The sequence below is a fragment of the Oryctolagus cuniculus genome, chromosome 7, assembly GCF_051225735.1.
Source record: "Oryctolagus cuniculus isolate XC-2025 breed Fujian yellow rabbit chromosome 7, ASM5122573v1, whole genome shotgun sequence".
NCBI classification, from domain to species: domain Eukaryota; kingdom Metazoa; phylum Chordata; class Mammalia; order Lagomorpha; family Leporidae; genus Oryctolagus; species Oryctolagus cuniculus.
This window is the reverse complement of record NC_142873.1, coordinates 120,506,320-120,518,439: the sequence shown is the minus strand read 5'-3', so window position 1 is coordinate 120,518,439 and position 12,120 is coordinate 120,506,320.

Here is a 12,120-nt window from a genome sequence, read left to right as displayed (position 1 = left end):
GTGGTGCAGGAGAGAAATGAGAACTCAGCCCAGGAAGGAGCTCCAGGACTGGTTCCTGAGGGATGTCCTCCAAGGCCCCGTGCCCCTCTGCTCTTTCCGACCCTAGGGCTGGGGCTGCACACGGGCTGTCTGCTGCCTCCAAAGGGAGCGGGTGGCAGCTGGCCTTCTCAACTCCAGCTTCTTGCAGAGGAATCGCGACATCCCCTGCACGAGGGTGTTGGCGGGCCTGGCCTGGAAGCCGCAGAGCTTTCCTGCCAGCGGCGGGATGCACAGGATGACGCCTAACCTGAATGAACGTCACCGGCTACTCCAGCAGGGACATCCGGGAATTTGGCTGCAGCATAACAGTGCCTGGGAGAGGCCCTTGCTGCTTTACATGATGAGTCCATTGTCAATCAGGCAGGGCTGAGGGCATGGGACCGGTGCGGACGGGGAGAAGGTGTGCAGCTACTTCAGCCCAGTTCCTCATCCTCAGCTGCGCTGACAGCTGGGCTAAGCCTTCTCCTCCAGGAGTGAGAAGGGCACCTCAGCCAGGCGGCTGGGTCTCCTCCCTTTCAGTGCGTGAAGGCACTGCCTCTGCATCCCGCCCGCCTCCACCTGCATTTGTCTGGCTACACGGCAGCCCCACCGTTTAGCTTCTGCGAGGCGTCTGCTGATGCCATATCCCTCCCCGTTTGCCAGTCACCCGTTTGTGCACTGCGGACAGCTGTCTGTGTCCATCAGTCTTTCTCCAAGGATCTGGCCCCACAGATGTTCTTGGTTAACGCCAAACAGTTAGAACGTTTAGGCTGACCAGCTGCCTTTTGTTTCAGCCCCACATTGTTCTAAAGGCCTTGACGTTAGTCGGTCTGACTTCTTTGATGGGCTCTCTGCAGAGCCTCTGGGTTGCCAGTCAGGACTGAGCTCAACACAGGAGAGAGATGTGCCTGGTTTCTAAAATACCAAATTCAGCCAGCGCCGCGGCTCACTAGGCTAATCCTCCGCCTTGCGGCGCGGGCACACCGGATTCTGTCCCGGTTGCCCCTCTTCCAGGCCAGCTCTCTGCTGTGGCCAGGGAGTGCAGTGGAGGATGGCCCAAGTCCTTGGGCCCTGCACCCCATGGGAGACCAGGAGAAGCACCTGGCTCCTGCCATCGGATCAGCGCGGGGCGCCGGCTGCAGCGCGCTGGCTGCGGCAGCCATTGGAGGGTGAACCAACGGCAAAAGGAAGACCTTTCTCTCTGTCTCTCTCTCTCTCACTCTGCCTGTAAAAAAAAAAAAATAAATAAAATAAAATACCAAATTCAGGGGCCGGCGCTGTGTGCAGTAGGTTAATCTCCGTCTGTGGCACTAGCATCCGGTACAGGTGCTGGTTCCAATCCTGGCTGTTCCTCTTCCAATCCAGCTCCCTGCTATGGCCTGGGAAGGCAGTGGAAGATGCCCAAGGGCTTGGGCCTTGCACCCATGTGGGAGACCTGGAAGAAGCTCCTGGCTCCTGGCTTTGGATCAGTGCAGCTTTGGCTATTATGGCCATCTGGGGAGTGAACCAGTGGATGGAAGATCTTTCTCTCTGTCTCTCCCTCTCTCTAACTCTGCCTTTCAATAAGTAAAATCTTTATAAAAATTAAAAATAAATACACTACCAAATTATTGATATCAGCTCCTTTCATCATTTCTCAGCCTTTAAAAAAAAAATCTGGCTGAGGTTCAGTGTGGTTGAATTAAGGTGTTGTCCCTCTACTGAAATTGGCAAAGGGACACAAAGAAACTGGGAAACAAACCTCCCATTGCAAAACAGTCTTGGAGAGTGAGCCTGTGACACACAGGAGGCTGGCTGTTCTAGAGTTTTGAAAGTTGGCCTCCCAGTTTGTACCCAGCTGTGGACTCAGGCCATTAGCAGGACAAGGCCTGCCCCCACCAGAAAAATCCACAGTGAAGCGGTGATAGTCGGAAGGTGCTGGAAATAGCTTAGCCTTCTCCATTTCAGAAGAGCTAAATGCACATGGGAACGCAGCAGAGGTCAGAAATCCGCCCCCACGGGGTGCAGAGGGGAAAGACCCTCTCCCACTCAGGGCCTTTCCGCAGTGGATGTTCTGAGCTGTGGGCGAAGTCTCCATCTCCCATTCGCCTCTGCAGCCTGTGACCAAGCCCAGAGCCTAACGGCTCAGATGCCCGGGGCCCCTGTCTGGACCCCTCAGATGTGTAGTTGCCATTGCTTGCTGACTCTGCACATTGGTTCTTTTTCTCCAGTGTTTCACACAGTAAATGTCAGATTAGTCAGAAAGTTAAAAGGAACAGATTTTTTTTTACCCACAATGAATTCCTCATTGATTGCTTTAGTCAGCTATCTAACATATTCACAAGTAAGTTTTAAAATTTCCTTTGTGCAGCAGGGAGAGTACTTTTTACACCTTGGTTTCACTTTTTTATATTTAAATACTTTCTCACATATTTAATTTCTTTTGAAAGGTTTCAAGCTCATTATAGCAAATCCTATTAATCAGGCAGTGCTTTTCCAAGGTCTGGTCTATAAATTTCCTTATTTCAAGCAACATTTGGTCAGTAGAGTCTGAGGACTTGGGACTGCTAGGTCAGCTCTGGGTGTTGGTTCCTGCCATTTCTTTAAACATTTGGTTGTTCACATGTGTTTTCTTTGGTCTTACTTAGACAGCTGGATCTCTGTTTTTATAAAACATGAGCTGTTTTGCTGTCCAGTTCAAGTTTATACTTTCTTTTTTTTTTTTTTTCAGAACTCTGATTATGAATGTGAACATGAGAATACTTCAAAAAGTTTGTGCACACAATGAGGTTTCACCTCACCCCGGTTAGAATGGCTCACATACAGAAATCTACCAACAACAGATGCTGGCGAGGATGTGGGGAAAAAGGGACACTAACCCACTGTTGGTGGGAATGCAAACTGGTCAAGCCACTATGGAAATCAGTCTGGAGATTCCTCAGAAACCTGAATATAACCCTACCGTTCGACCCAGCCATCCCACTCCTTGGAATTTACCCAAAGGAGTTTAAATTGATAAACAAAAAAGCGGTCTGCACCCTAATGTTTATTGCAGCACAATTCACAATAGCCAAGACCTGGAACCAACCTAAATGCCCATCAACGGTAGACTGGATAAAGAAATTATGGGATATGTATTCTTTAGAGTACTATACCGCAGTAAGAAACAACGAAATCCAGTCATTTGCAACAAAATGGAGGAATCTGGAACACATCATGCTGAGTGAAGTAAGCCAGTCCCAAAGGGACAAATACCATATGTTCTCCCTGATTGGTGACAACTGACTGAACACCAAAAAGGAAACCTCCTGAAGTGAAATGGACACTATGAGAAATGGTGACTTGATCAGCATAGCCCTGACTGCTAATGGACAACTTAATACATTATCCCTCATAGTATTTTTTTTTTGTCTGTTCTACTTAATATGACTGGTTTAATTCTGTAATTATCACACAGTTATTCTTAAGTGTTGAAAATTAACTGAAATGTGATCCCTGTTAAACATAAGAGTGGGAATAAGAGAGGGAAGAGATGTATAATTTGGGGCATGCTCGGGCTGACTTGCCCCAATTGGTAGAGTTGGAAACATACCAGGGGATTCCAATTCAATCCCATCAAGGTGGCATGTGCCAATGCCATCTCACTACTCCAAGTGATCAATTTCAGTTCACAATTGATCATAATGAAAGGACTAAGAGTCAAAGGGAGCACATAAACAAGTCTAGTATCTGCTAACACCAACCGATAGAATAAATAAAGGGGAGAGTGATCCAACATGGGAAGTGAGATACTCAGCAGACTCATAGAATGGCGGATGTCCTAAATAGCACTCTGGCCTCAGAATCAGCCCTAAAGGCACTCGGATCTGGCTGAAAAGCCCATGAGAGTATTTCAGGCATGGAAAGCCAAGACACTCTGGCAAAAAGATCTCTGTGAGTGAGATCCCAGTGGAAAGAACAGGTCTTCAAAGAGGGAGGTGCCTTTCTCTGAAGGGAGGAGAGAACCTCCACTTTGACTATGACCGTGTCTAAACAAGATAAGAGTCGGAGAACTCAAGGGGCTTCCATAGCCTTGGAAACTCATAACTGGTGCATAGGGAGATTACTGATGCCATAAACAGGAGTGTCAATTGGTAAAGTCAACAACAGGAGTCACTGTGCACTTACTCCTCATGTAGGATCTCTGTCCTTAATGTGCTGTACACTGAGGCTTAATGCTATAACGAGTACTCAAACAGTATATTTCACTTTGTGTTTCTATGGGGGTGCAAACGACTGAAATCTTTACTTAATGTACACTAAACTGATCTTCTGTAAAAAAAAAAAAAAAAAGAAAGAAAGAAAGAAATGATCAATTCCCAACTTGACTCTCACTGGGATTAAACATGACAATAGGTCTGATCTGATTTCATCATCATTTAAAAAAAATCATCTATTATTTTTCACTTTATGTTTTTGTGTGGGAGCAAACTGTTGAAATACTTACTTAAGGTATACTAAGCTGATCTTCTGTATATTAAGATAATCGAAAATGAATCTTGATGTGAATGGAAGGGGAGAGGGAGTGGGAAAGGGGAGGGTTGTGGGTGGGAGGGACGGTATGGGGGGGAAGCCATTGTAACACATGAGTCGTACTTTGGAAATTTATATTCATTAAATAAAAGATAAAAAAAAAAAAAGTTTGTGCAGGCGCAGGTGTTATGGTGCAGTGGGATAAGCCACCACTTAGGACGCCTGCATCCCATATTGCAGTGCCAGTTCAGGTCCCAGCTTCTCCACTTCCCGTCTTGCTTCCTGCTACTGAGCCTAGAAAGACGGCAGATGATGCTTATTCCCTGCCATTCATGTGGGAGACTCAGACGGAGTCCCAGGCTCCTGGCTTCAGCCTAAACCAGCCCTGGCTATTGCAAACATTTGGGAAATAAACCAATGGATGGAAGCTCTTTCTCTCTGTGTCTCCCTCTTTCTTAATCACTCTGCTCTTCAAACAAATAAATAAGTAAAATCTTGGAAAATAAAGTTAATGGAAAATGAGATTAAAAATAAGTTTATTTTAGTGCAAAAATTTTGAAAAACATGCAAGCAATATTTCAAACAGTTCATGGAAAAAGGCCTATTATGAAAAAATTATCATGATTTTTTTTTTTACAGGCAGAGTGGAGAGTGAGAGAGAGAGAGAGACAGAGAGAAAGGTCTTCCTTTTGCCGTTGGTTCACCCTCCAATGGCCACCGCGGCAGGCGCACCGCGCTGATCCGATGGCAGGAGCCAGGTGCTTCTCCTGGTCTCCCATGGGGTGCAGGGCCCAAGTACTTGGGCCATCCTCCACTGCCTTCTCTGGCCACAGCAGAGAGCTGGCCTGGAAGAGGGGCAACCCGACTGGGACTAGAACCCGGTGTGCCGGTGCCGCTAGGCGGAGGATTAGCCTATTGAGCTGCGGCGCTGGTCAAATTATCATGATTTTTTAAAAATTTGCAACAAAATAAACTTATCTGTCAATTCCATTTTTCATGAATGTTTTGAAGTCTCTCAAACTACTTATTTTTTTTTAACATTTATTTATTTATTTATTTGAAAGGCAGTCATAGAGAGGCAGAGGCAGAGAGAAGGACAAGTCTTCCATTCACTGGTTCACTCCCCAAACAGCCACAATGGCTGGAGGTGGGCCAATCCAAAGCCAGGAGCCAGGAGTTTCTTCTGGGTCACCCACGTGGGTGCAGAGGCCCAAGGACTTGGGCCATCTTCTACTGCTTTCCTAGGCCACAGCAGAGAGCTGGATCAGAAGTGGAGCTGCTAGGACTTGAACCAGCACCCATATGGGATGCCAGCACTGCAGGTAGTAGCCTTACCACCTGCACCACAGTGCTGTACCCCTCCCCCTCAAACTACTATGATTTTGCCACTGTGTTCTGCTTTTTCATAATTAATTCAAAGCAGAGCAGAACTCTGGAGGTTAAACAAACAACGGAGTCTTCAGGATTTTTCTCTGTGTAGAACTCTCTTGACCCTTATACAGCAAAATGCGATCTTTCTGGACTCCCAGCTCATGGTTGTTTTTAATGTGGCCACAGAGCCATCTCGAGGGAAAGGAGGCAGCACCCACCCACAGTGGGGCCAAACTTGTGAAGACCTCAAGGTTATTGTGAGAGATGACTAGATAACTAAATTGATAAATAACTCCTCATCAGGTTCTGCTTTGCAGAATGTGGAAAGTGCTGTGTAACCACAGAGGAAAGGAGTTGTTCTGTGTACAGGAAGAAGGATGAGAATCGAGGACAACTTCATTGAGGGCGTGAGTTTTGAAATGGGGTTTGGGGGCTGGCGCTGTGGCGTAGTGAGTAAAGCCGCCGCCTGTGGTGCCAGTATCCCATATGGGTGCCGTTTAGAGACCCGGCTGCTCCATCTCTGATCCAGCTCTCTGCTGTGGCCTGGGAAAGCAGTGGAGGATGGCCCAAGTCCTTGGGCCCCTGCACCCACGTGAGAGACCTGGAGGAAGCTCCTGGCTCCTGGCTTTGGATTGGCACAGCTCCGGCCATTGCAGCCAATTGGGGAGTGAACCAGCGATGGAAGACAGACTCTCTCTCTCTCTCTCTCTCTCTCTCTCTGCCTCTCCTTCTCTCTGTATAACTCTGGCTTTCAAATAAATAAGTAAATCTTAAAAATATATAAAGAAATGGGGTTTATACTATAATCTTGCAAGACACAATCTCAAACACCATAGGCCCAACTTCTGAATTTCTGAAAGATCAAAATCCATAAAGTCTAAAATCCAGAAGATGAAAATTCCAGAAATACAATTCTGCCAAAAATAATTTCAAATTCTTTAAACAACATTTGTTTACATTTTTAAAGGACTTATTTGAGAAACAAATTAAAACACTGCAGAACACTTTGGGTGTTTAACAGTTAAACAGACAAACCGAATTCATAAAAACAGAGGTCAAAAAGCGAAAGGTACTTGTATGAATGCTTATCACTCTGGGTGGCCAGCTTTCTAACTGTGGTCATCCAAAAAATCACAGTGGGCAGCTTCGGTCTTTAGAGGAGATCAGTCAGAAACCACAGTGGTTACCATGCACATGCAGTCATCCAGTGAGCGAGAATTTGAGAAATTTTATCTTTCATAAATGCAGATGTCAAAAAGGATCTCTTCAACACTTTTATGCCCTACACACAATGTTAACCTTGTGATCCTGCACTTGTGTGGAGCCAGATATGCACATATAATTCATTAGAACTCTCTCTCTCTCTTTTTTTTTTTTTTTTTTTTTTTTTTTTTTTTTTTTTTTTTACAGGCAGAGTGGATAGTGAGAGAGAGAGACAGAGAGAAAGGTCTTCCTTTTGCCGTTGGTTCACCCTTCAATGGCCGCCACGGCTGGCGTGCTGCGGCCAGCGCACCACGCTGATCCGAAGGCAGGTGCTTCTCCTGGTCTCCCATGGGGTGCAGGGCCCAAGCACTTGGGCCATCCTTCACTGCCTTCCCAGGCCACAGCAGAGAGCTGGCCTGGAAGAGGGGCAACCGGGAAAGAATCCAGCACCCCGACCAGGACTAGAACCCAGTGTGCCAGTGCCGCAGGGTGGAGGATTAGCCTATTGAGCCACGGTGCCAGCCCATTAGAACTCTTAAAAAAAAAGATTTACTTATTTATTTGAAAGGCAGAGTTACAGAAAGAAAAAGAGAGACAGAAATAAAAGTCGTCCATCTGTTGGTTCACTCCCCAAATGGCCGCCGAAGCCAGGAGCCATGAGCTTCTTCCAGGTCTCCCACAAGGGTGCAGGGATCCAAGAACTTGGGCTATCTTACACTGCTTTCCCAGGCGCATTAGCAGGGGGTGGATCAGAAATGGAGCAGCCAGGATTCAAACCAGCACCCATATGGGATGCCACTACACCACAGAGCCAGCCTCCATTAGAACCCTTTAAGTCTTCACACAATTTATACCTCTAGTACTAGAAACGGTGCAAAGACAAACTATATAGCATAGTGAATTGTAGAAAATAATGTCAGCAGTTTAAAATAGTGGGGGAAGGAGGAACTACAGGATGAAAAAAGAAAATTTGAAAAAGCCAAATAGAAAATGTGGTCCCTACAAACGTGTATTCGAGGGTCAGAGCCATCACTAACTGTTTTGAGATCTTGCATCTCGATGAACAGCTGCTCTGCTCTCTCTCTTAGGGCATGATGCTCCTCGTTTGTGACTGACACTGCTCTTGTTGAAATTCTTCCATGATTTGATATATCTGGACATGAGTACTCCCTATTAAAATGTCATGTTTTCTGTGCCATGTTCCCAGGCTGCTTTGGGTACTCAGAAATCCATTCTCTACACACTCACGTCCAGAGCACGGATTTGGGGGCGACGACGCTGGTGATCAAACAGCGACATCGTTGTATGCCTTTGAATCCTCCCATAAGTATAATGATTTTCAAATCAGTCAGCAACTTTGCTGACTCCTTTAGGCAAAGGTGGCCTCAAGTCGTTAAAACCTTCTGGAAATTCATCAGCTGGAAGGAGAGCCAATGCAGACAAATGACGCATTTTAAATGGAAATGTTCATGGTTGCCGTATCACATGGCCAATTATTTCCCAGACTCTGGCTGCCTGCTCTCTGATGGAGCCTCCCCAGCCCCCAGGGGAATTGTGGTGGTCAGGATTTGGGTTTTCAAGATTTCAACATCCAGGATTTTACTCTTTCAGGTCTGTGATTTGGGGGATTTCAGAGTTTAGAGCTTTTGATCTTTCAGGATTATGATGTTTGGGATTGTGTCTTGCAGGTTTGAAGAATGAATGAGTTTGTTAGGCAGAGATGCAAGAAAAGAATGTATTTCAGGGGCTGGTGTCGTGGTGCAGTAGGTTAATCCTCTGCCTGTGGCACCAGCATCCCATATGGGCACCAGCTCGAGTCCTGGCAGCTCCTCTTCCAGTCTAGCTCTCTGCTATGGCCCAGGGAAAGCAGTAGAAGATGACCCAAGTGCTTGGGCCCCTGCACCCACGTGGGAGACCCAGAAGAAGCTCCTGGCTCCTGGCTTCAGATTGGCTCTGCTTGGCTGTTGTGGCCATTTGGGGAGTGAGCCAGCAGATGGAAGACCTCTCTCTCTGTCTTGCCCTCTCATTCTCTGTAACTCTACTTCTCAAATAAATAAATAAATAAAATCTTAAAAAAAAAAAAAGAACAGATTTCAGGTAGGAGAGAGAGAGACAGAGCGAAAGTGAAAGAGAAAGACAGAGAGAGAGAGGAGGCATGGAGTAAAAACAGGGATGGGAACGATGGGTAGTAACGCAGGGCTACTAGAGTAGAGAGTAGTGGTACATCAGATGACAAGAGGGGAGCTGGAGAGGCCAGTAGGGAACCTGGACACCTTAGAGTCGCTCCCACTGGGCCTGGCACTGTGGCGTAAAAGGTTAAGCCTCTGCCTGAAGTGCCAGCACCCCATATGGACATATGAGTCCCAGCTGCTCCACTTCCATTCCAGCTCCCTGCTGGTGCACCTGGGAAAGCAGCCTGCACCCATGTGGGAGACCTGGAAGAAGATCCTGGCTCCTGGCTTCTGCTTGGCCCAGCCCTGGCCATTGCAGCCATTTGGGGAATGAATCAGCGGGTGGAAGGCCTCTCTCTCTCCTTCTCTCTCTGCAACTCTTTCAATTAAATAAAAATTTGTTTTTTAAAAATTGCTCCTACTGACCATGCATTCACAGAAGGCTTTCAAGCCCCTCTGCTAGGTATTAGATTGGGTGGGCACTCGCCCTCGGCCCTCGCTCTAGAGTTGAGCCACTGCTCTTCTACTGGGCCCACCCTTGTCCCTGGGCCTCATCTCTCAGGCCCTGCACCCCTGACATTTGCCTCAGGTCTCAGGGCTCTGAAAACGGCCAGCATTTGGAGCTGATTGAGTTTTCTCAAAGGACTTTAATTTTTATTTATTGATTTCTGAGTCAGAGGGACAGAGATCTCCACGCACTGGTTCACTTCCCAAATGCCCACAATGGGGTGGAAGCTAAGAGTCAGTCCGGGTGTCCAACATGCTTGTCAGGGACCCAGCTACCTGAGCCATCACCTGCTGCCTCCCAGGGTGCACATGAGCATGAAGCTGGAATTGGGGGTGGAGTCAGGGCTTGAATCCAGGAACTCCAAAATGATATGCAGGAATCTTAACTGCTAGGCCAAATGCCTGCCCCTCAGGAAGAATTTTAAAGTCTCCCCTGGCCCTATACACTAAAGGAAAATGGCATCAACATTGTGGACTTGGGTTAAGATAGGGTTTTTCCTCCTGTCACTGAGAAGGAATTGACATTCAACATTGTTGAGTTTCACACTTGGTTCCTGGCATGGGTCATCACCACTAAATGCATATGAGAGCTGATAATGTGTTCCTGTTTACCCAGAGGCCATCTAACTAGATAAGGACACACCCAGATGAGATCTAGGTCTCCTTGGGCCAGTTAAGGAGACAGTGTCATGGCACAATGGGTTAAGCTACCGCCTGTAGTGCCGGCATCCCATATTGGTGCCAGTTCACATACCAGCTGCTCCACTTCTGATCCAGCTCCCTGCTAATATGCATGAGAAAGCAGCCCAGATACTGCACCTGCGCCCATGTGGGAGACCTGGATGGAATTCTGGGCTCATAGTTTCATCCTGTTGCAGCCACTTGGGGAGTGAATCAGCAAATGGAGACCTCTCTCTCTCTCTAACTTTGCCTTTCAAACAAATAAATAAAATCTCAAAGAAAATAAAAAGACTTGGTTAAGATGATTGTGTCCTCTCTCAGAGTACCTGGGTTCTGTTCCCAGCTCTGGTTCCTGACCCCAGCATTCCCACTACTGTGATCCTTAGGAAGTAGCAGTGACGGCTCAAGTAATTGTGTTCCTGCCACCTAGGCAGCAGGCCTGGATTGGTGTTGTTTTTTTTTTTTTCAGGCAGAGTGGACAGTGAGAGAGAGAGAGACAGAGAGAAAGGTCTTCCTTTTGCCGTTGGTTCACCCTCCAATGGCCGCCACGGTCGGCGCGCTGCGGCAGGCACACCACGCTGATCCGATGGCAGGAGCCAGGTGCTTCTCCTGGTCTCCCATGAGGTGCAGGGCCTAAACACTTGGGCCATCCTCCACTGCCTTCCCGGGCCACAGCAGAGAGCTGGACTGGAAGAAGGGTAACTGGGAAAGAATCCGGCACCCCGACTGGGACTAGAACCCCGTGTGCCAGCGCCACTAGGTGGAGGATTAGCCCATTGAGCCGCGGCGCCAGCCTTGGATTGGGTTCTTAGCTCCTGATTTTGGTGTGGCCCCGTCAGAGCTTTGGGGAGCATTTGGAGAGTAAACCATTGGAAAGGAGCTCTGTTTGTCTTTCAAAAAAAAAAAAAAATATCCAGATTTCCTGACCCTCACCCCAGTGCTGTTTTTGGTGAACTGCTCCAGCGTGGAACACAAAGTATTTGGGTGCGTTAAACCCCCAGGGTCTTGCTACCGCGCTGGGGCTAAGCGGAGGCGGTGGCCCGAGAATGGGATTCTGGGAGGCATGGGGTACGTCTTTGACACCTCCATTTCCTGTTCTATGAGATGGGATCACCGCCCACCTAACCCTTCAGCTGCAGCTGAGCCGCGGTAGTTCTTGTCGCCCTCCCTCGACATGATGAATCTAGGTTCGGGTCGTGGAATGGCAGCATGGGAGCTGGAAGGAGTCGTGGGCCACGCGCGGTGGCAGGCAGCTTCCTGCGGAGCAGGCGGCCTGGGAGGGACCCCAGGGCCAGGGGGAGAAGGGTTTCCTCTGAGTAACGAGCTTCCCGTCCCAGCAAGCGTTCAGCTACGAGGGCGTTAGAGCAGAGGGGATCCCGCTCCAAACGGAGCGACACCGTGGTTCCCAGCTCCCGCACATCTTCGCTGCTGTCCGCTTGGCTGAGAGGGCAGGGCGGATCATCGCAGTCCGAGACGCTGCGAGCAGCGAACGTCTCCGTTCACTGTTACCTTAGGCATAGCAGAGCAAGCCTCACAAACGATCCCGATCTCTAGAAAGTGTCATGGTCTCAGAGGATGGAGGTCTCTGTCCCTCAGTCTCGGAAATAATTCAATAAAAATTAAAGTTCCTTCTGAGAAGGCGCAATCAGCTCCAAATGCTGGCAGTTTTCAGAGCCCT